The sequence below is a fragment of the Mastomys coucha genome, unplaced genomic scaffold (assembly GCF_008632895.1).
Source record: "Mastomys coucha isolate ucsf_1 unplaced genomic scaffold, UCSF_Mcou_1 pScaffold14, whole genome shotgun sequence".
NCBI lineage: Eukaryota > Metazoa > Chordata > Mammalia > Rodentia > Muridae > Mastomys > Mastomys coucha.
In genome coordinates this window covers 900,800-922,810 of record NW_022196896.1, presented here as the reverse complement: position 1 = coordinate 922,810, position 22,011 = coordinate 900,800, and the positions used below count along the sequence as shown (strand labels likewise).

Genomic DNA, 22,011 nt, shown 5'->3' with positions numbered 1-22,011 from the left:
GGGGGGCAGGAAATCTGGGCTTAAACACAGTCGTGTTACCAAACCCTGTTGAAGGATTTGAGCTAACTTACAAAAGGCATCTGAGTCTTGGTGTTCTACAGATGGTCACTTTCAAAACCTGTAAAGAAACCGCTCAGTTTCCTCACTCTTGCAAGGCCTCGCATATATGCTTTATAGTGATTTTCAGCAAATTGCAACATTCAGGAAAGAGGGAAACTCACTAAGATTCAGGAAATGTATGAAACCCATATGGCTCTGGAAGTAAAGCAAACTCACAAATCTCAGGGACTCCTGAAACACAAAGTTTCATATGGTTCTTCCAAAAGGGCTTCATGTGTAGTAATAGTTGGTAGGAAATAAAGACTTTCCAATCAGTCAAGCTGTCCACATGTCTTGTGGAGACTTCCAGGGATACAGCTTTTATGGGTCTTTACCCATGTGGTAGTGAACGTTTTTGGGGGATACACTTGCCTCTGAGTCTTAAGTAAGTAAGCTTCTGTAAGTAACCCAATAAATACACAGTCTCAGAGACAACATTTTGGTGAAATTATTGCATTGTTCTATTGTTGGTGTCCTATCTGGAGGGCATAGATTTTTTTTTCCACATCTCCCAGGAAAAGTTATTCAATAAAAATTTAGGATTTTGACAAGCAAAATAATTGTATATGAGTTTAAACATTAATATAAAACACATTAATTTATAAAACTCATTTTTTCTTGGATGTATATACATTAATAAACACATAAATATATATATGTATATAAATATATATATTTAGAAAGAGACAGAGACAGGACAGTGACAGAGAGAGAAATTTCAGACATGTACCACCACTGGAAACATTCAACTCCCATTAGATCAGTCTTAGAATAAGCAAGAAAGTAGTTCAAACATGATATAATTTAAGGCTTATAATAATCAAGTAAAAAGAAAGACATGTGTCTCAGTTTAATAAGTTTAATTAGAAATTCATATCAGCATTAACTTATTCTTGACTCTACTCCCTGCCCTCATTATTCATATCCTAACACATTATTAATGTGCAACCAACTCATCCTATAACCACTATTTTTGTTTAGGTTCAAATATTTTCTGACTTAAAATACTTGAGTAACACTAAATTCAGCCTTTACATTAGCTTCCTAGGTTCTTTTTTAAATTGGACATTATATGTATTTACATTTCAAATGTTGTCACCTTTCCCAGTTTCCCCTCTAGAATCCCCTATCCCTTCTCCCTACCCCTGCTTCTATGAGGGTACTCCCCTTCCCACCCACCCACTCCCACCTCACTGCCCTGGCATTCCCCTACACTGGGGAATCGAGCCTTCACAGGACCAAGGGCCTCTTCTCCTATTGATGCCAGACAATGCCATTCTCGGCTCATATGTGGCTGGAGTCATGGGTCCCTCCATGTGTACTTTTTGGTTGGTGGTTTAGTCCCTGGGAGCTTTGTCATGTCTGGTTGGTTGATATTGTTGTTGCTTCTATGGGGTTGAAAATCCCTTCAGCTCCACAGCTTCCCGGGTTCTAATAAGCCATTTTACATCCTTGCAACATATTTAGCATGCTGTCCTTGCCCTCTTAATTCCTCACACTCGTATTGACATGAATATACTATATTCTCTCTGGCCTTCATGATCATCTTGGGATGTTTCCTTTCAAGGTTTGGCACCCTCAACTTCACTTCTCTGTCCCATGTATTGGTTTTCCAATCTTAAATATAGTGAGCTTATATTCTGGCTGGGGTCAATGCTGTGTGCCTCTGATGTTGTAATACTCCTTTTTTTTTTCTTTTTTGGTTTTTCAAGGCAGGTTTTCTCCTTGTAGCCATGGCTGTCTTAGAACTCACTCTGTAGACCAAGCTGGCCTCAAACTCAGAAATCTGCCTGCTTCTGCCTCCACTTTAATCCCAAGTGCTGGGATTAAAGGCGTGTGCCACCACTGCCCAACTTGTAATACTTCTTTTTGTCTCTGTTTAGCGTGTGTCACGTAGATTTATATTGTTGTATTGAGTCTTCTGTCTCATTGAGCTGCTTAAAGAAAGGGACTCTTTTAGTTTGATTACACTAATGTATTCTTCCCAAATCTCCCTGGGAGTTGATTTAAATATCTCTACTCCATGAATTTTCATATCCTCAAGTACCATTTAGAAAATAATCTGATATTCACCTATAAATTCAATCTTCATCTTGAAAAAAAATTCAATAATTTTCCAATTATTTGCTATATCTACAACAATGCAAATGCTTAATGAGCACTGTTAAGGAAACAGTGACAAAGATATTTCTGCACATTCAGTTCAGACACAATTTTTCCAGATATTTTGATTAGCACTTTTAGAACTATGTGTTCTGTTATACTTCAAAACATATGGGACATGGAATAAAGAATAATTTACCACTTCGAAAGATATGTAAGATTTATGTGGATTAAGAAATTACTTAACCCAGGATTATATATTTCTATGTTACTGAAAAAACAAAAGGTAGATCTTGAAAATTTGACATCAGAAAAATAATTATTCATAGTCTTCATGTAGTGATACAGTTGAAGGCTCCCTAATTGACAATCAAAATTCAACATAATTTTGAAATTATAAATTCTAATTATAAAAGCAAAACAATCATAAAATAGAAAATATAAACAAGATTAATTAATTGAATGCCTACTTCAGTGTCAGTAAGTCTGCTCTAGTCATTGAGTGACAAGGAGTCCTGAAACTTTTCCACAAGAAAAATTAGATTGTTCCATGTTTTCTTCGTCATCTATCCTCAAATCTTTTTCAAGCAACTCTAAATATTTTTCCAGATTTCTTCAATGTCAATATCCCATGAAACAATCCCTCAGTATAAGTTCTTGTGCCTCCACCTGAATCCAGCTATGAACCACTTAATGTTAATGTCAAAAGTGAAGCTGTTTGAATGAAAACTGTCTCAGATAGGCTCATGTTATATGAATTTGATCTTCAGGTGGTGAAACTTGATCTTCAGTTAGTGGATTTGAATGGTAAGATATCCAGCCTTGTTGAAGAAATGTACATCATAGAAAGTTGACTGTGAGAGTTCAATAGCCTTGGCCAACTTTCTGTGTATAGATAAAACTATGGGCAGATAGCTTATTGTTCTAAAACCATGCTTTTAAATGACCGCTGCTCTCCATTTTCTGCTTGAATGAGCTCTCCCCTTTTTCGATCATAGCATAAAATATTTTTTCTCTGTAAGCTGCTTTTGTTCACAGTATTTTATGACAGTGGCAGAAAAATTACTAGTACAACATGGAGAATATGTGTTGCCTTTTTATGGTCTACCTATCATCTACACTTCAAATCTCTGTCAAATACTATGCTGCTTTTCACGTTGGTAATTTTGTCCTTTGGAAAACATTAAATAAATGAACCTGAACACTGCAAATGGTTTTTAGATTGGATAATTTTGTTCAGTAAAATTCCCTCAAGATTTATTTAAGTTGTTACAGATGTTGAGAGGTACTTCCTATATTTCTGTTTATTGATGAAATCATTCTATGGAATAGATAATAGAATCCGTTCAACTGACCACTCGTTTAATAACATGATTGTTAAGGGGACATTACACAAACAATATGCTATTAATATGAGCATATGACTTTTGTGTACATGCAAATTATTTCTCAATGATAAATACTGCCCGAGAATGAAGTATTAGGGCTATATAGTAAGGACATAATATATAAAGAAACTGCCAGATCATGTCTATGCATGTGCATCAATAGTAGGCCAATTATTTGGCATGAATGCTCCCTGGGGTTTGACTCCTCACATACATATAAAAAAGGAAAGAAACTGACAAATATTTCTATAAAGTGACTGTAGAGTTTTAAAATTCAAACCAGCAGTATATAAATTATCCAGTTTCTCTGTTTCTTTGCCAACATTTAATGTTGTTTTAAAGCATTCTGCTGAGTGTGTATGATTATCTCATCTTCGTTTTTAATTTGTAGCTGCCTTATGGATAATGAGGTTGAACATACGTTTACATGTCTTCTACTCTCAATATAACCTCTAGTAAAGTAATTTTTATGTCTTTAATTTCCTTTCTAAACAGATTATTTGAGTTTTACTATAGAGTTTAAGTCTTCTTGCTCCTCATTATAATTGATCAATTGTCAGATGCATAGCATGCACATTTCTGGTTTTTGTTTTGTTGTTGGGTTGTTTTTTATTTATTTTTTATTTTTTATTTTGTTTTTGAGACTGGATCTAACTATGTAGCCCTGGCTGTGACCCTAGCTGTGATCTCTGGGAGTGTTAGCTTCCTAATATATAGAATAAGGATAATAGTGTTCTATGCTTTGCATATTTACAAGGAACTCCAAAAGGTACAGAGTAGAATCAAGTGACAGAATTTCTAAAGTCCATCCATGTAAGGGTAATGTTCAAGTCTTCTATCAGGTCATTTGTATATACATATGCATACTGTATAAGCATTACATGTACACTGTATAGACAATCCATATTAAAAACAGACGCTACTAAAAATGAAGTGGCTAAACTGTATTGAGAGGGAACAATTTATAATTTTAAATACTTAATAGCCATATAATATACTAAATGACAATAGAGCTATACAATTTTCCTCTCTAAACTAATCAGAAACTTGTAGTGTTAAAATTCATTAATTATAAAATAGATCATAATCCAGTCACAAAGGGCTGGTTTGAAAGTCTCTGCATGGAATAATGTACTTTTGTTCAGATTGTTTTGATCACACTTGTCACATGAAGGTCCAAGAGTTATGAGACAGACAAAACAATACACTTACTTCTAATAGGAAAGTAATATGTGGAAAGTTACAATGGTACTTAAGCATACTAGAAGGTTTTGAAAATTCACACTGCTTAATGATATAACATAAAATATAACATCTCCATGGTTAAAGCTCCCAGAGACTAAACCTCCAACCAAAGAGTACATATGGTGGGACAAATGGCTACAGCAGCATATGTATAGCAGAAGATGGCCTAGTCGGTCATCAATGGGAGGAGAGGCCCTTCATCCTGTGAAGGTTCTATGCCCCACTGTAGGGGAATGCCAGGACCAGGAAGAGGGAAAGGATGGGTTGGTGAGTATAGGGAGTGGGGAGGGAACAGGGGTTTTTTAATTTTTTTTTTTTTAATTTTTTTTTTGAGGGGAAACCTGGAAAGGTGATATCACTTGACATGTAAATAAAAATATCTAATAAAAAATAATGCCTTGCAAAAATAAATAAATAAATAAATTTCTTTATTGAACACAGGCTGAACTTATTAATCTATCATTAGCAATATCATATACTAATTATTATAGATTACCTCTACTTTCTTTTCATAAGGCAGAATGAATCATCTTATTAATCCTGTACTGATAAGTGACTCTAACTGATTCACTAACTTTTGAAGTCAGAAGAATCCACTGGAATGACTATGCAGACTGCCTGCCACGATTTTAGCATGAATTGTTGAGCACTGAAAGAACAAATGCATTTTTAAAGTTTTATTGGTTAATCTCACTTTGTAACAGTAGAAATAGCCCAAACAGCTTTAAATAAGCAGTGAGTTAATTTACACCAGTTAAGTATAGATCATATTGATTTCAGCAAAAATAATACTTGGCTATAATTCCAAAAAAAATCTCCAAACATTTTCTTAGAGTATCTGAGATTGTAATTGTAGGAAGACATGTTTTTAATTTATTTTATGAATGTACTGAAAACACACAATGGAGCACATTACATTTGAATAACCTGGAGTAGAACCTACAAAAGCTTACATAGAGTGTTAAAGTGAGATCTTTCACTCCATTCTTCTCACATTCACAGCCTCATAGAGTGTTAAAGTGAGATCTTTCACTCCATGGGATCTTCTCACATTCACAGCCAAGGACCAGTAGGTATCAGATGTCACATATTTAATGAAAGTTCTGGGTAATATACGCAGAATTTGTGAAAGATGCTCAAGCCCAGTTTTATGAGGCAGGATATTTGAAGTAAGTGTCAGAAGTATCATGGATTAGAAGGCTCTGCTTCTGTTATCAATCCCACCATTGCTATAGTCTAACCTCACATACAAAAGCTTTTAGAACCCTTCAAATTTTTGAGAAACACAAAAATTAATGTCTAAGTATGTAAGAAATATTCTTGTCTGAAATCATTCTGATGTAGACTTCTGGAAGGTTGTTAGCAATATTTTCATGCTAAACAGAATTTTTGAGGCAGCTATAACTGGTTTTGTTTTGTTTTTCAAGACAGGGTTTCTCTGTGTAGCCCTAGATGTCCTGGAACTCACTCTGTAGACCAGGCTGGCCTCAAACTCAGAAATCTGCCTACCTCTGCCTGCCAAGTGCTGGGATTAAAGGTATGTACCACCACTACCCAGCGAAGCAGTTATAAGTTGTGTTAAAAAAAAAAAGATGAGTGTAGGGCCGGGTGGTGGTAGCACACACCTTTAATCCCAGCATTTGGCAGGCAGAGGCGGGCAGATTTCTGAATTCGAGGCCAGCCTGGTCTACAGCGTGAGTTCCAGGGCAGCCAGGGCTATACAGAGAAATCCTGTCTTGAAAAACCAAAAAAAAAAAAAAAAAAAAAAAAAAAAAAAAATAGATGAGTGTAGTCTTGAAATATTAATGCCAAAAGAAGTGCTGGATAAATATTCCACAGAAGCCAGATTCTGTAAACATTTCTCAAAACTATAGATGGTAATAATTTTGAAAGAGTTTTCTTGGAGATGATTCAACTTCCATTCAAGAAAAATGTTCAGAGGAATGGAGTAATAGCAACAGATGCAATAGATTTTCAGATTTCCCAGGACAAATGCTATGTTGAGTATCCAGTTAAAAAAAAATACTTCTTAGACCAGTAAAAATATGTCTAAAAGTTTGAATAAAGCCATCTATGAAAAGCATGATTCTTTCTCTTCCAATGGGTTATATTATGCAATAACAATTATTTATCTTCACTGCTTGAAATCATAAAGATCATTTTTATTCATGCAAATTGGATATTTGGGTTAGTGGGTCACAGGCATCTCCTTCTCATTGGAAGTTCAGTGGCTTGTGCTAAGGAATGGTCATCACTGTGAAAGGCACTGACTACATATCAGGAGAAAAATAAAGATGGTTGAGACTTGTCATCGGATGCTAATCCATTCACAATTTACTAGTTAGAACTAGTCACACAGTCTCACTGAACACAGATCTTCAGAAAGCTCAATCATATCATAGGCAGATAAGTGTGTTGCCATTCATGTACACTAACCTACCAACAAAGAATCACTTTAGAAAAAGAATTTACCAAACTCAAGGAAAGCTTACTGCTGGTTGCACTTCTGTCAAGCCAGACATACTGAAGATTTACCTTTTCTTGATTTCTGAGCTTCTATATTATAGAAGTCTAGTGAAGAAAACATGAAAGCCAACTGGGAAGTGCAGCGGCAGTTGATGGGATTCCCCCTTTTCCAAGTATAATGACTAGCAAAAGACTGTATAAAACTAAGCGTGAGGAAACTGTATAAAATGAACTTAGGATTTACCAGATGAATGTTATATAAAAGGATACTATATACTATATGAAAGCTGACAAAAATCATATTTTCTGTAATAAAATTAAATAAAATATGATCTGAATGATTCATAATCAAGAAAATATGTAGACATATAGTATAGCTTTGAATTACTAGAAGGGCAAACAAAAGAAACCAATGCTGCTTAAATTAGAAGTATGTGTGGATGACATAGGAAGACTGCCACCACCAAGTTCAAGGATAGCCTAGAATACCTAGTAAGATTTTTTTAAAGTCAATTTTCAAGTAAATTTATGAGAATTCATAAATGATAAGTTTCAGGGAAATATAAAGTCAAAACAAAAGTAATTGGGGAAACAATCCTTCAAAATGAATCCAAAACAAATCAAAACTATGAGGAGACCTTCAGAAAATTCAGAGGAAATTAACACTAACAGCCACAAGTGTTTCAGAAGGTAAGTAACTATTACTGAAATGAGAATAAATTTTAGAATCTCACTAAACAGTATAGGACTCCAAGGACTCCAAGACACATAAAATCAAAATTAGGGATAAACATTCTGTCAAAAATGCACCTTGGAATATATATATATATATATATATATATATATATATATATATATATATATATATTCTGAAGCAATCAAATATTCAACACTTAAAAGTACTGCCTTAGCCAAAGTGCCCAACAGTGAGAAGACTGAACCTGAAGAGATCAACTCAGTAGATATACAGTTTTCATAGTGGAAGGATGCGGCCACCAATTTACCTTCAAAATTTTTGACCCAGCATTTTCCTGTCTAAAAGAAATACCAGGACTAAAATGGATCAGAGTCTGAGGCACAGGCCATCAAGTGACAGGCCCAGTTTGGGATCCATAGGCACCAAACCCTGACACTGTTACTGACACCATATTGTACTTGCAGACGGGAGCCTAGAGTGGCTGTCTTCTGGAAGGCTCTACCAGCAACTGACAGAGACAGATGCAGATACTGCCAAGCAGTGGACTGAGATTAGGATCTTTATGGAAGATTTTAAGGAGCTGAAGAGGATGGCAACTTCATTGGAAGACCAACAGTCTCAATTAATCCAGAGTTCTAGGAGCTCCCGGAGACTAAGGCACCAACCAAAGAGCACACATTAGTGGGTCTGTGGCCCTGGCATATATTTAGCAGAGGACGAGCCTCAGTGGGAGACAATGGGCTTAATCCTGAAGAGACTTGATGCTCCAAAGAAGGGAGATGGGAGAGTGGGTGAGGTGGGGTGGGTAGGTAAGAGGAATGGAGATGGGGTTGGGGGAATAGGGTATGTGGGAGAGCACCCCCTCAGAGGCGAAGGGGAGGGGAATGGGATGAAGAACTCTTGGAGTGAGGACCAGAAAGTGGGGTAACATTTGGAATGTAAATAAATAAAGCTATTTTTTAAAACCCTGATTATTGATGTAGATAGTCTATAATTTGAAAATGGGTAAATCAGTAGTAGTACCTCAACAATTTCTAATTCAGGCTGAGACAAATACATAAAACTTACAACTCTTTCTTTACATGCTATTCACTGAGGTTTATATTATTAGTTTTATTTCATAACAAGTAAATTAAAATTTAATCAAAATCTGGAAAAATTATGTTCTGGAAAGGCAATGAAAATCTACCAGGATAAATATTTTAGGTTTATTGCTTTCCTGTTGCTTTTCAAATTTTCTATTTATCTTTACAGAGTGACAATTGTAATTGTACTTAAGATTGTTTTATTATTACTTTTATTTCTGTACTTAATACAGGAACAACTTCACTTGTACAAGTATTAAGTATACAGTTGTACATTATACCAAGGTCCTGGACAAGTACCAGTCACTTTATGTACAGTGTGTAGAGCAGAAAAGCCTATATACTTTCTTTTATATCCTTGGAAACTAACACCTCTGTAGATTATATTGGGGATGAAGTTCAGTAACTAGCAGTCAATTGCAGAGTCAAAATTTGAATAAAAAAATTTTAATCTTTATTTCTTATATGCTACATTGTTTTGATCAGAAAAATATCAATGTGGTTTAGACATAACTTAAAATTAAATCTTTTCAAGATCACATGTAAATAATTTAAAATATTTTTAACATTAGTTTTTAAAAGATACTAAGTACAATTGAATTTTTACTTTCCTGATTCATATACTTTAGAAAGATATTTAGAACAATTATAATAATTAGTAATAAAAACACCTATAACTATACATATTAAAAACTATCTTATGAAAAAAAAAGAAATGTTTAATTGGCTTAAAGCCTCTAAAATGGTTTGCTGGTTGTCATGAGGCTAGTTTTCAAAGAATGAATATGATCTTCCAATGTGATCTAAGAAAAGTCTCTTTTACTTGGCGCAATGCCAACGTGCAATGCCTTGGAGATATATGTAAAAAAATATTGAGTGATTTTTATTAACAAGCTCTAGAGTGCTAATTTTGAATACTGTTTCCAAGTGTAAATCTTAAGTATAAATTATTAATAAATTTCATTACCACATCCTTCTCATAAAGCAATCGGTACAATGGGAGTACTTATGCTCTTTCTTACTTAATGGACCAAGCTACAAGAAAGGCACACGGTCTATCCCTTCTCCCTCAAAACGCGAAGAACCTCCTTGTTTTCTACCATGACTACTGACAAAGCATCTGGTTACCATCCATATACTACAGGTTTAAACTGAAAACATTAATTTCAATTGAATCAAACATCACACGTTCCATTGAGGTTTTTGTCAGTCATTAAAACCGCTTTCTTCAGAGAATAAACGATGTTTTAATCTTTGTTTTTCTACTCCCCATGAGATCTACAGCCAGGGTGCTAAGAATAGATGACTGGACCAGAGCTATACAGACTTTGTAGGCACTCATCCAACCTGCCTCATTCTGTCTAGTATTTACTTAAATCTAAGTATTTTATAGGATTTGTACTATTTCACATTTATTTCAGTCTTATCACACCTGGTTGAAGTATAACACAAAATAAGTCATACCTTTTTTATAGTTTCTCCACCATCCTACATTTCTATTGCAGATTTTTTTCAGTACCTTATAAAGGGAAAATTGAATGCAAAGCAAACAACATATGCAAATATTTTCTTATAACTTGAGCCCACCACTAACATGAAAATATGCTTTAGAAAGCCTCTCAGTGATTTGTTAAGAAGTTTGAGAGGCAAAAAGAGAAGTTATACAGACCAATTTAGAAAAATGAAAATTAACTAGTTAAACCATGTATGAATAATCTAATATAGGCTTTAATATTTGAAGATAACATTCAAGATATATCAGACAATTACTGATAAAGAATATTTTAGATGGAATATATTTACTGGATGAGTAATGTAATAAACAATTAAAGTGAATCATAGAAAAGATTCAACAAGAAGCACCCGCTTCCAATATGTATTCAGTAAGCTATGTCTCTTTATGCAGTATATGTCTCACATTTATTTATGGCTATTTCTAACCCTATGACAACAACATTTCAAAATTGCTTTCAACAATATCAGTCAGAAAGCCAGTCATTCCAATCACACTAATATGTGTGATTTTGCTGAGAACATTGCTATTACATGAAATATAACATGTGGTGGTAACCCTCTGTGGGTGGGGAAATCTTACAAGCCATGCCCCACCCCAGATGGATCACTATGGAGAATCAGTTTTCTCTGGGGACAACCTGAATAATAAGTTACCCAGTCCCAAGAGTTCAGTCCCAAGATGCTCCCAAACATGCAGACATAGAAGCAACACTATCTTATTGAGCATTTCTTTTGTGGTGGTGGAACATCATGACCACAAGCAAACTGTAGAAGAAAGGATGTATTTCAATTGATATTCCCATATCATAGTCCATCAATAAAGGAAGTCATGACAGGAAATCAAATAGGGCAGGATCCTGGAGGCAGGAATTGATACAGAAAATATAGACTAGTGCTGCTTGATGGCTTGCTCTTCATAGCCTGCTCAGTTTGATTTCTTATAGCACCCAAGAGTACCAGCCTAGAAGTTGCAACACAGTGAACTTGGCCTTGTCACACCAACCCTCAATTTAAAATATAAACCACAGGATTTCCCACACGGAAAATCTAGTGGTAAGTTTTTTTTTAACCGAAGGGCTATTTTTCAAAGTGACTCTAGCTTGTGACAAATTGAAATAACAATAGCCACCATGCACATTAATTTGACTCAGTAGGTTGTATATGTATATGTATGTATATAAATATGTGTGTGTGTTTAATCATAATCACGGAAGATAGTGTTTAAAGAGGTCCTGAGTTTGAGAGGGTCTGGGAAACACTGGAGGAGCTGGAGGAGAAAGGGGGGAATGTAAATGATGGGAACACAATACTCCTGTATAAAGTTTTAAAGATAAAATCAAATTAAATATTATAAAAAGAAAAAAGAAAATGGCTACTCAGCATCCATCTTCTCACATCTTCTCAAGCCTCCATGTCTAGAACTCTTGCTTCCACCTCATTGCACTCTCCTCTCACTTCTGCTATATTACTTCCTACCCGGCCACATGCTTAGGAGTAAGGGAACTCCAGCTGACTTAATTTGTAAGTCATACAGCTATATAATATTTGCTTAACATGAAAATCTATGCAAAAGAAAGGGCTTTCATTAAATTAAATGAATTAAGAATCTAAATTAAGCAGTGCAAGTTCCTAGGATGAAGAGTAATGCTTCTCTTTATAATAGGGCTTGGAGGAAAAAGGACATTCTTTCAAATAAAAAAACAAATAGAATAGTAGTAGATAATAATTTGATCTGGCAGAAAGTACACTCTCTACAGTCCTTGGGTTTCTTAGATATGAAAGGGAATGAGCTGAAGGAGAAAAGACAAGTGATTTGGAATAGTCTGTTATATAAATAGCTTGCTGTATGCTCACCAGTTACCAGGTATCTCTTTGAGAAATTTTCCTGGTGCTCTTTCAATCATCATAAGTCAGTCCATGTGGTGGGATTTTTTTTTTCATCCATCAAACACACATTTTCATTATGCATTTAGCTTCTCTCCATTAGCGTTATTGCAATGGCTTATAAGCATGTTTTGTTTTCAATGTTGTTTTGTTTGGTTTGTTTTTACTTTTTATCCTGAAGTTCAACACAAATGAAATTCATATTAGATACCTGATTAATCTATTTTGTATGAATTGTGGTTCTATAACCAGAACATTTTTCCATCACAATATATCATAGAGAATTCTCCATGTTGGAATTTAATGGCTATTCCATTTACTGTCTTCTAAACCAACTGCCATTGCATGGGTTCTATAAACCTTGACTACCCCTGCGGGGCATGTGAATCATCTCCCTTTCAAGTTTTCACACTGAATTTGGTGGTTCTACATGTTCCCTTCAATGTACCTAGGTTTTCAGTCTCTTTCTCCTCTTATTTAATTACGTTCTTGCCAAGATCAGAGGAAAGACATTTTTGCCTTTAATATAATGCTTCGAAGTATTATATTAACTCTATATTTATTTTAGTTTTTTTTTAAATCAACTTTAGAGTCTTTCTTTACTAGTCTCCCTTTGATAAGAGGATTTCCAAAAATTAATATCAGAACTTAAGATGTGGTCTCAATGGCAGAACACTTGCCTAAGATGAGTTAAAGTCATCTTGAACAATTCCTTGAACAATTAACTAATAGATTTTTCTCAAATATTTTCATAATATATTCATGAAATAGTTTTCATTGTTTTTAGTTTTATACCTGTCTATACTGTGAATATTTTATTTCTTCTTCAATGCATTGACAACATTGCATTTCTGAAATAAATCAACTTGGTAATGACATTTTTATCTCTTTAAATCTTTGTATAAAAAGTTTGTATTTTTTTCTATTTTATAAAAAGTTTATATTTTTTATACCTATACATGCTTCTGCTTTCTTCACCACAATCCAATGGCAAGATAAATGCAAATATACTAACATATGTTTTTTTTTTTTGGTTTTTTGGTTTTTTGGTTTTTTGGTTTTTTGGAGACAGGGTTTCTCTGTATAGCCCTGGCTGTCCTGGAACTCACTCTGAAGACCAGGCTAGCCTTGAACACAGAGATCCACCTGCCTCTACCTCCCAAGCGCTAGGATTAAAGGCGTGCGCCACCACTGCCTGGCATATTAACATATTCTTTATGCTCATTTCTACTCCAATCTGTAAAGCACAACTATCAGTCTCTGCAGACATATTTCTCTGTACATTTTATAGTATCAAAACCATATATCTGCCTTAAAAAACTTTCTTAATGTAATATACTGGTTTAATGTTTTTCTTAATCACAACCTGTCTTTATTTTATTCTTTTTCATTACTGAGTACTTTTCCACATTGAGGATTTTCGCTATATATTTGCTGCCACTTTTGTGTAGGAAAGTGTTATACACAAAATGTAATGTCTTTATAAACTATGGGGCCATTCATGCTACTCACTACCTCTTGTGTATATATAATGGATCATAGGAGACTCAGACAAGCATGTGTGAGGTTGCTTTGTTGAAAAGAAACCTAAGGTCAATATTTAGAAACATTTGTAATTGTATAGGTAGTTAAGTAATAATTATATAAATTGTACTCCAGCGAGTAGTAACAGTTTATAATGACACCACTTTATACACATATATTTCAACTCCAGTACCAATATAGGAGACATGTATACATATGTTTGCAATTTTTAGCCTTACTATTGTGTTTACTTGCTTTGTTAAAATTGGTAGTGAGGCCATAGATTTCAATTACACCTCACACTAGTCTTCTCAAACCCCTCTACAAAGCTTGTACAGAATATTCTTTTTTATTAGATATTTTCTTTATTTATATTTCAAATGATATCTCCTTTCCATGTTTCCCCTCCGGGAAAAAAAAAACCTTGTTCCCTCTCCTCTCCCCCTGCTCACCATCCCACCCTCTCCTGCTTCCTGGCCCTGGCATTCCCCTATACTGGGGCATAGAACGTTCACAGGACCAAGGGCCTCTCCTCCCACTGATGACCAACTAGGCCATCCTCTGCTACATATATAGGTGGAGCCATGAGTCCCACCATGTGTACTCTTGGGTGGGTGGTTTATTCCTTCTTACATCATCCTACACTTAATTGCCTAGTGGCATGGGCTTTTATTTTTTGTTTTGCTGTGTAGAGACTTGTAGATAACAAATACTTATCAAGCATCTAATTTACTAAATATTCAGCCAGACTATGACTAACAAATACTTAACAAGTGTTTCTTAACTTGACGGCAATATACTTGGTTTGATCAACTTCTGTTTTCTGTGTTAAAGAAGTTTATAATATTTAAAAAAGTTTGTTGAGAATGTGAACTTATGTAATCACTATAAAAATCAGTGTGGAGTTCCCCCAAAGCTAGAAATAGATCCACTACATTATCCAGATAAACCACACTTGACCATTTCCCTAAAGGTCAGTATATCCTACTTCAGAGATGACTGCTAAACCCTGTTTACTAATGCTAAATTTCCAACATCCAGGGAATGCCAGTAGCCTAGCAATCCATCAAAAACTGAGTGGATGAAAAAATGTTGTTTATGTAAACAATAAAATATTCTTCACCTGTTAAAAAAAAGAAATTATATTATTCACAGGTAAATCAATGGAGCTAGAAATAACCTATTCTGATGTTATTTATGAATTTGCAAATATGAAAATTTACTTTGGCAGGCCCACAGAAGACAGGGGACTAGCAAATGACCATGAGGAAGGAATTCCACAGGGAAGCTAATTATGTAGGTGGTATGAAGAAGGCAAGAGAATAATGGAACAGTGAGGATAAAATGGGGTGGAGAGGGTAGGGTAGAGAAGGGAGTATGGAGAGATATAATTAACATTAAAGAATTTGGGAAATGCCATTCAGAAACCTACTACTAAGATACACATTATGTATATAAATTAAATTTAATTGGAGTTACTTTATTTAAGGGAGACAATGCCTCCCCTCTACACCACAGACTTTCCCACAAACCAGTACCAGGTGATATTTATTTCTGTATTGTTGAAGAGGAGGGTCCTACATAGCTTCTCAAACATTAAAGGCTCTTGCTTTTGGTTATTCCCAGAACTTGATGGTAAGACACTATTCTTGAATATTCTAAATCCATTAGCAATAGAACATAGAGCAATCAAGCTGATACTGACCAGGGAACTTAATCCCTACTAACTAGTTGAAGTGGAAACTTAAGGGTTCTTTGGGAAATCAGTTGGATGGTATTTTGCTGGGGCAAACACATGAAGGAACATTTTGTTAAAGTGGACCCAGCCGTGAAAGGCTAAGGCAGACTTGTGAAGGAACTGAAGCAGACACAGAAGAGAGGATGTTCTGCTAAAGCAAGTATGTGAGAGAACATGTAATGAAAGATTCTTTGATAACGACATACATATATCGGTCTGTCTTACATTTGTTGGGACTCCATAGAGAGAAACGGTAACCAAATCTTCTGGTGGTGTGCTGCAGTCTGTGGTTGCTCCCAAGGACTTGGGCTAATTAGATGCATGTGCTGAGGCAAGGCATATGAAGGACATGTGATGTTGGGAGGGTAAAAATAGGACTCCAAGCAGTGATGGAGACAGAGCTTGGTTTCTGGATCTCCACTGATCTTCACTTCCCTGAAAGAGGCACTTCTGGTGTTCCTGTTGGTTTGTCCTGCTGACTGGAACAGAGGCTGAGTCCTGGATGTCTCTGCTAGGTCACATCACCACTGTTACTAACCTGACTCTATGGAACTAGACTGCTGTTGTATCCTTGTGGTGTTTGCAAGTGGATCAAGCCACCAATGCCTGCTGACCTGTGAACTGAACAGCTAATCTCCAGACAGCACAGATGAAGTTTGCTCCAAAGAACCTTTCTAAACAGGCCTACTTCCTCTGAATTCTTTCTTTTCTACTACCTCTGGTGGTCAGTAGGCTACAAGAAAGGTTAAAGTATTTAAGAACCATCATTAAAAACAGAATTTGAAAAAATTAAAGTTAAAACTAGTCTTCATAGCTTTCATGGATCTATGCATAATACCAGGGGAGAAAAGTGATATATTCTGAGCATCTAGCTGTTAACACCATGAGTAACAATAATTCCAGGTAGGGAATGCCTACTTGTCAATATAAACAACACCATAATGGGAGTAAACAACTGTGTTCTGATTGGATGTCAATCTACAATATGGAAATCATGCCTGGTATCTTTAACTGGGACAAATACCTACAAGAGTATCTAGGGCTGCTATTCACCTAAATGAACAACATAATTAACCCCCCTGCTCCCTCACTTCTTGACTTTATACCTACAAATAAGTGCATCTCTAAACCCTCATCAGAGAAATTTCTCTGTGAAGTAGATGGTGATTACCATATAAGGTCATAATTTGTCAACATGCAAAGACTAAGAGACTAGAATATGTAGCTGTAAATTGGACATTTATATAACGCCTTACTCTCCAACTTCCAAAAGGTTCAGCAGTCAATCTTAGAAGAGGGTAGGAAAGAAAGAGAACAGTGAAAGGGATAGATGCAAGGCAAACTCCCATTTTTTAGACATGGGCAAGGACCATTGCACATCTGACTTCATAAAGGCTGACACTGTTTACTTAAGACCTGCCCTAGATCAAGCGTTCTAAAATCCCAGAAAGAATTGAAGAGGGTCTGATGAAGTCTTACTCTTACTGAGGAAATATTGACAATCGATAGCTTTCAGTTTTTGTTCAGACTTGTGGTACTTGAGAGACTAGTTTTGTTCCAGGAGATAGTAGCACACCCATGCACATATAGGCAGCATTAAAAGGATGCCACACATTAAACCGAACAGACAAGGAGCATAAACCGAACAGACAAGGAGCATGTGAGTTTTATATGAATTTAGGATCAGAAAAAGAGGTTGATAGGTGTGAAATCAAAGAGAACAGAATGGGGGTAAATTTGACCCAAATACAGATATATAGATTTGAAATTCATTCTCTCTCTCTATCTCTCTCTTTCTCTCTCTCTCTCTCTCTCTCTCTCTCTCTCTCTCTCTTTGATTTTCTGAGACAGGGTTTCTCTGAATAGTCCTGGCTGTCCTAGAACTCACTCTGTAGACCAGGCTGGTCTTGAACTCAGAAATCCACCTGCCTCTGCCTCCCAAGTGCTGGGATTAAAGGCGTGTGCCAACACTGCCTGGCTGAAATTCTCAAACAATAAAAGAATCATAAATACCATTATCTTTCAGGTATAAAATAGAAAATACATTATCATAACTGTTTACATATTAATTGATATAAACAAAACCAACTGAGACTAAGCATATGGTTTCATGATTACATACAAGAGAAAATGTGTAAAATGAACTATACTTGATGTGATCTATAATCATAAGCAGGTTCTAGCCATTGCATATCTTCAGATGAACCAACATCCCAATATCTTTCTCCTCACTGATATGTGCACACATTCATGTGCCTGGGTAGTGTGAATATACACACATATATACATGTATATATGTGTGTATAATATTTATGTATATGTGTGTGTGTATGGTTCAAGTTTAGAAAAATCATTAGGATAATGAAGGCACTGCCTTTTGAGCAATGAAGCCTACTGTTTCAAAATCAACATTTCCCAAAAGGCACTGCTGTTGCCTCCCAGGGCGTACCAGGAGCAATACACATTTTATGCTTATTATTTCCTTTCATGCTGGCTACTAGATAGATACTTTGCTGCTAACCATAGTTACATTATATTAAAATGAAATTGTATGAAGACACAAAATCCTTTTATGCAGTCCAATTTAGAATCCATTTCACAAACTCTGTAGTGCCATGTCTAGAAGCTGGAATGTGCAAGGAATTGTAAATTTCTGCATATATTTCTGCCATGCTGAAATTTGGTTATTAATTTTGTAATGATGATAATTCTCTCTTTCATAGATAGATTGATATTATGTTCTATTATGGGAAACAAAATGCAATTTGTTTTCTAGCCTAGATTCTTAGGGTTGCATTTAGTCTTACTCATTTTATAATGAAAATAAACTCATATTGACAGTGAATCCAAAGCTCAAAAGAAGGAAATGATATCTGACTTACAATTACAGCTAGGCTATACTTAATATTAGCCAGTGAATGTGCCTAAGAAACACAGCAAATTGTATTCCAGTTACAAATCATAGTGGTCATCATACTTTTTCAAAAGACTATATAATTATTCCAATGGTTTCAGAATTTTATTTCAATTTAAAAATCATCAGTATCTACTAATTTCTTGCAACAAAATAAATACTTAACACTAACATTACTGGCACTAAAATCACTAAAATTAAATACAACAGAGGGGATATCAGATTTTCTACTGCCAATTCTACTTTAAAAACTAAAATGTTATATGAAGCTTGAGTTTAGTGTTATAGATTAAGCTACTGAATAGAAGTCCACAAGGTAAATACTTTAAAGCTGCTGTTGATGGATATTGAGTAACTTACCTGACTTTAATGGAAGATACACACACACACACACACACACACACACACACACACACACAGGAAACTTTAATTCCATCCAAGCACATATATACTTATACTTGGATGGAATTAAAGTTTCCCAAAAGTTGTTTGGAACACATGCACTCACTGGCAACTGCCAATAGCAATCTGCTCAGGATGAATGGGGCACATTTAGAAACACTGGCCACTACAATGGATGTAAGTCACCGGAAACAGAAACACACAATCTCCACAGCCGCCCATTCATGCCCACTGACCATTCATCCTTCTTTGCTTCCCAGAAGCAAAACCGAGGGAGTTGATGCCAGATGAAAATGCCTACCACCTTGTTTTAAATAAATTAAGATCTACTAACTGTAAAATATCTAGTAGTATGTTATTTTGAAGAAAATACTCTTATATATAAACAAAAGCCTTGAGATTACAGAGGTGAGTTAGGTGGCAAAGGCGAGCCTGAGATTACAGAGGTGAGTTAGGTGGCAAAGGCGAGCCTGAGATTACAGAGGTGAGTTGGGTGGCAAAGACGAGCCTGAGATTACAGAGGTGAGTTAGGTGGCAAAGGTGAGCCTGAGATTACAGAGGTGAGTTAGGTGGCAAAGGCGAGCCTGAGAGCCAGGACTGAACTGCCTGTGCCTGTGTTCTGCCTTTATTTACTTAACAAATATCTTTTACAAATTATATTTTTTAAGATATATATTGTTTTATGGTTAACCAGATTTTAAAGTTCGCAATGCTGAAGTAACCCCTAAGTCATAAGAGGATGTGGCTCAGTGATGTATCATCTCACCACTAAATAAACGGGTTAGATTGGGGCCTTTAAAACGAGGCAAATGTTCACACCAAGTCAGAAAATTGATTGTCCTTCCTATATAACATTCTGCCTTCCAGATAAAACCAGCCAGATTGGAGAATCAGTAACTGACAAGCCCGTCTGCATATAGTGACTGCTTCTCCCTGTACTGCAGGAAAACATTTCCACCTAGAGTCCTTTCCCAGAATATCTGGAGACCAAATGAAATCAACCATAATGACTACCAGAGCCAAATAATAATCAGTTTTTAATTGAAGCATCAAGCCAATTAATTTGTGACAACTTCCTATCAGTTCTTATTCTACACGTGAAGTTTCATAGGACCCAGGCCATTTTCAGCTCCAGAGCATTCCTGGAAGTATTTAGCATTTGGACTTTTCTAAAATCCTCTTTACTAGGGAGAAAATATTTTACAGATGGTGCCTCAAGACTTAATTTGAGATTGCAAAATAGAATAACTTGTTTGATTCCGTAAAATTTTATTTAACATGAGGCATTTTAAACCTCAAACACATTTCTTATAATTAAAAAAAAAATCTTTTGCTTTTTGGCAAAAAAAGAAGTTCGCAATGCTGAAGTAACCCCTAAGTCATGTTTCAGAAACCTAATTGAACTCAAGATTTTAATTTACTTTGGTTATTAATACAAATACATGCTTTGTGGCTGTCTGTGCAGATAACTATATAGACAAGTAAAGATAGTTTTTTATCCTCATAAAATTTCTAAGGCAATATATTTTAAGAACTAACCATTTTTTCCTGGGGACCATGGTAAGATATTTATTCTTGCCTCCCCTAAAAATTTTTATATAAATGTTGCCCAGATGACAGTGTGTAACAAACACTCTGTAATATAAAACATCAATATATTTTCTAGCTTCTATTGACATGAAATTACAAGTGTTATATAAAAATTAAGTTCCATATTTAGATTAATCAATGAGTAAATAATGGATGTTTTCCATATGAATGATAACCAAACCACTTCATCAATAGGCAGTGGCTTCATTTAAGAACTTTAAGGTGAAAATATCTGGCACTCTCCCAACACATCTATGCTGGCTTTCAGCAAGAAGAGCTTCAGCATTGTCTGCTTGGCACTTCAGCTGTATTGAAAATAATATACACTAATAGAGATGTTAAAAGACCCCGAGAAAGATTTCTATTTAAAACGTTAACCATTGCTTCTTAGTTCTGAAAAATGTATTTTTCTCATTTCCATCTTGTGGCCCAGCATTTTAAATCTGGGTTTTGGCTTGTATTTCATTATTCCTAGAATACATTGATCCATCTTTTCCCCTGTTCTTTGAGTATTATTCCATAAGAGGGTTAATATCTCAAAAACTGTAACGACCACCCTTAGTACACTCTAAAATTGCATTAAAGTAAAAAATGACCACACGTGATAAGCACAAACTTCACACAGCGCCCTGGAAAATGTATTTTTAGCCCTCTGACAGGGATAGGGTATTCTCACCAAGTACGCACATCTTAAATATTTATTTACTTTTTGTGTGGCTTATACACTACAATCAAATATGTCCACTGTCCACCATGGCCAAGTGAGTACTTAACAGAGATATTTGTGTTTTGAGAATACTAGAAAATGTCAAAGGCACTGTGAAATGTGAAGAATCTTGCTTCCACAAATAACCTGAACTCAAGGCCCTTTTCCCAACAACCCGCCCCCACCTCCTCCAGTGCCTTAACTTCACCCTTCTTCCTCCCCTTGATGTTCTGGAGATGAATTCCTACTCATCCTTTTCCCCCACTCTCCAAGTCTTACAGCAGCTTTCCTCTGTTCTCAGGTCCCTTGGGCAAGGAGCTCAGTAAAAGGCTGAATGGGGCGATTTCACAAGCAGGTGAAGAGGAAAGGGGAGGGAGAGCAGAGGGTGTGGTACTCTTTTCTTCACCACACCCCATCCCTGGGATTTTGCACTCTGGTCCACCGCAGCTCAGAGGGGACCTAGGCAGCTCGCCTTGCTGAGCTCCAAGCAATTAGTGAGGGCCAGCTACTGGGCACTCTCTGCCAACAAAATTATATTAAGTAGAAAAAAATTAAAAAAGAAAATACACACAAAACTTGCCTTTAAAGGAAACAAATGTCCAGAGTAGCAGGCGAAAACAAGGATTAGTTCGAATGTACGATCCCCAGAAAGCCA

At 35.7% G+C, this 22,011-nt stretch overlaps 1 protein-coding gene across 8 annotated transcripts in view; it reads right to left on the bottom strand.

Annotated features, from left to right (window-relative positions):
- Window positions 1-22,011, bottom strand: part of Lingo2 (leucine rich repeat and Ig domain containing 2) — a 1,215,328-nt gene that overhangs the window by 1,191,528 nt on the left and 1,789 nt on the right. The gene's annotated exons all lie outside the window — the stretch shown is intronic.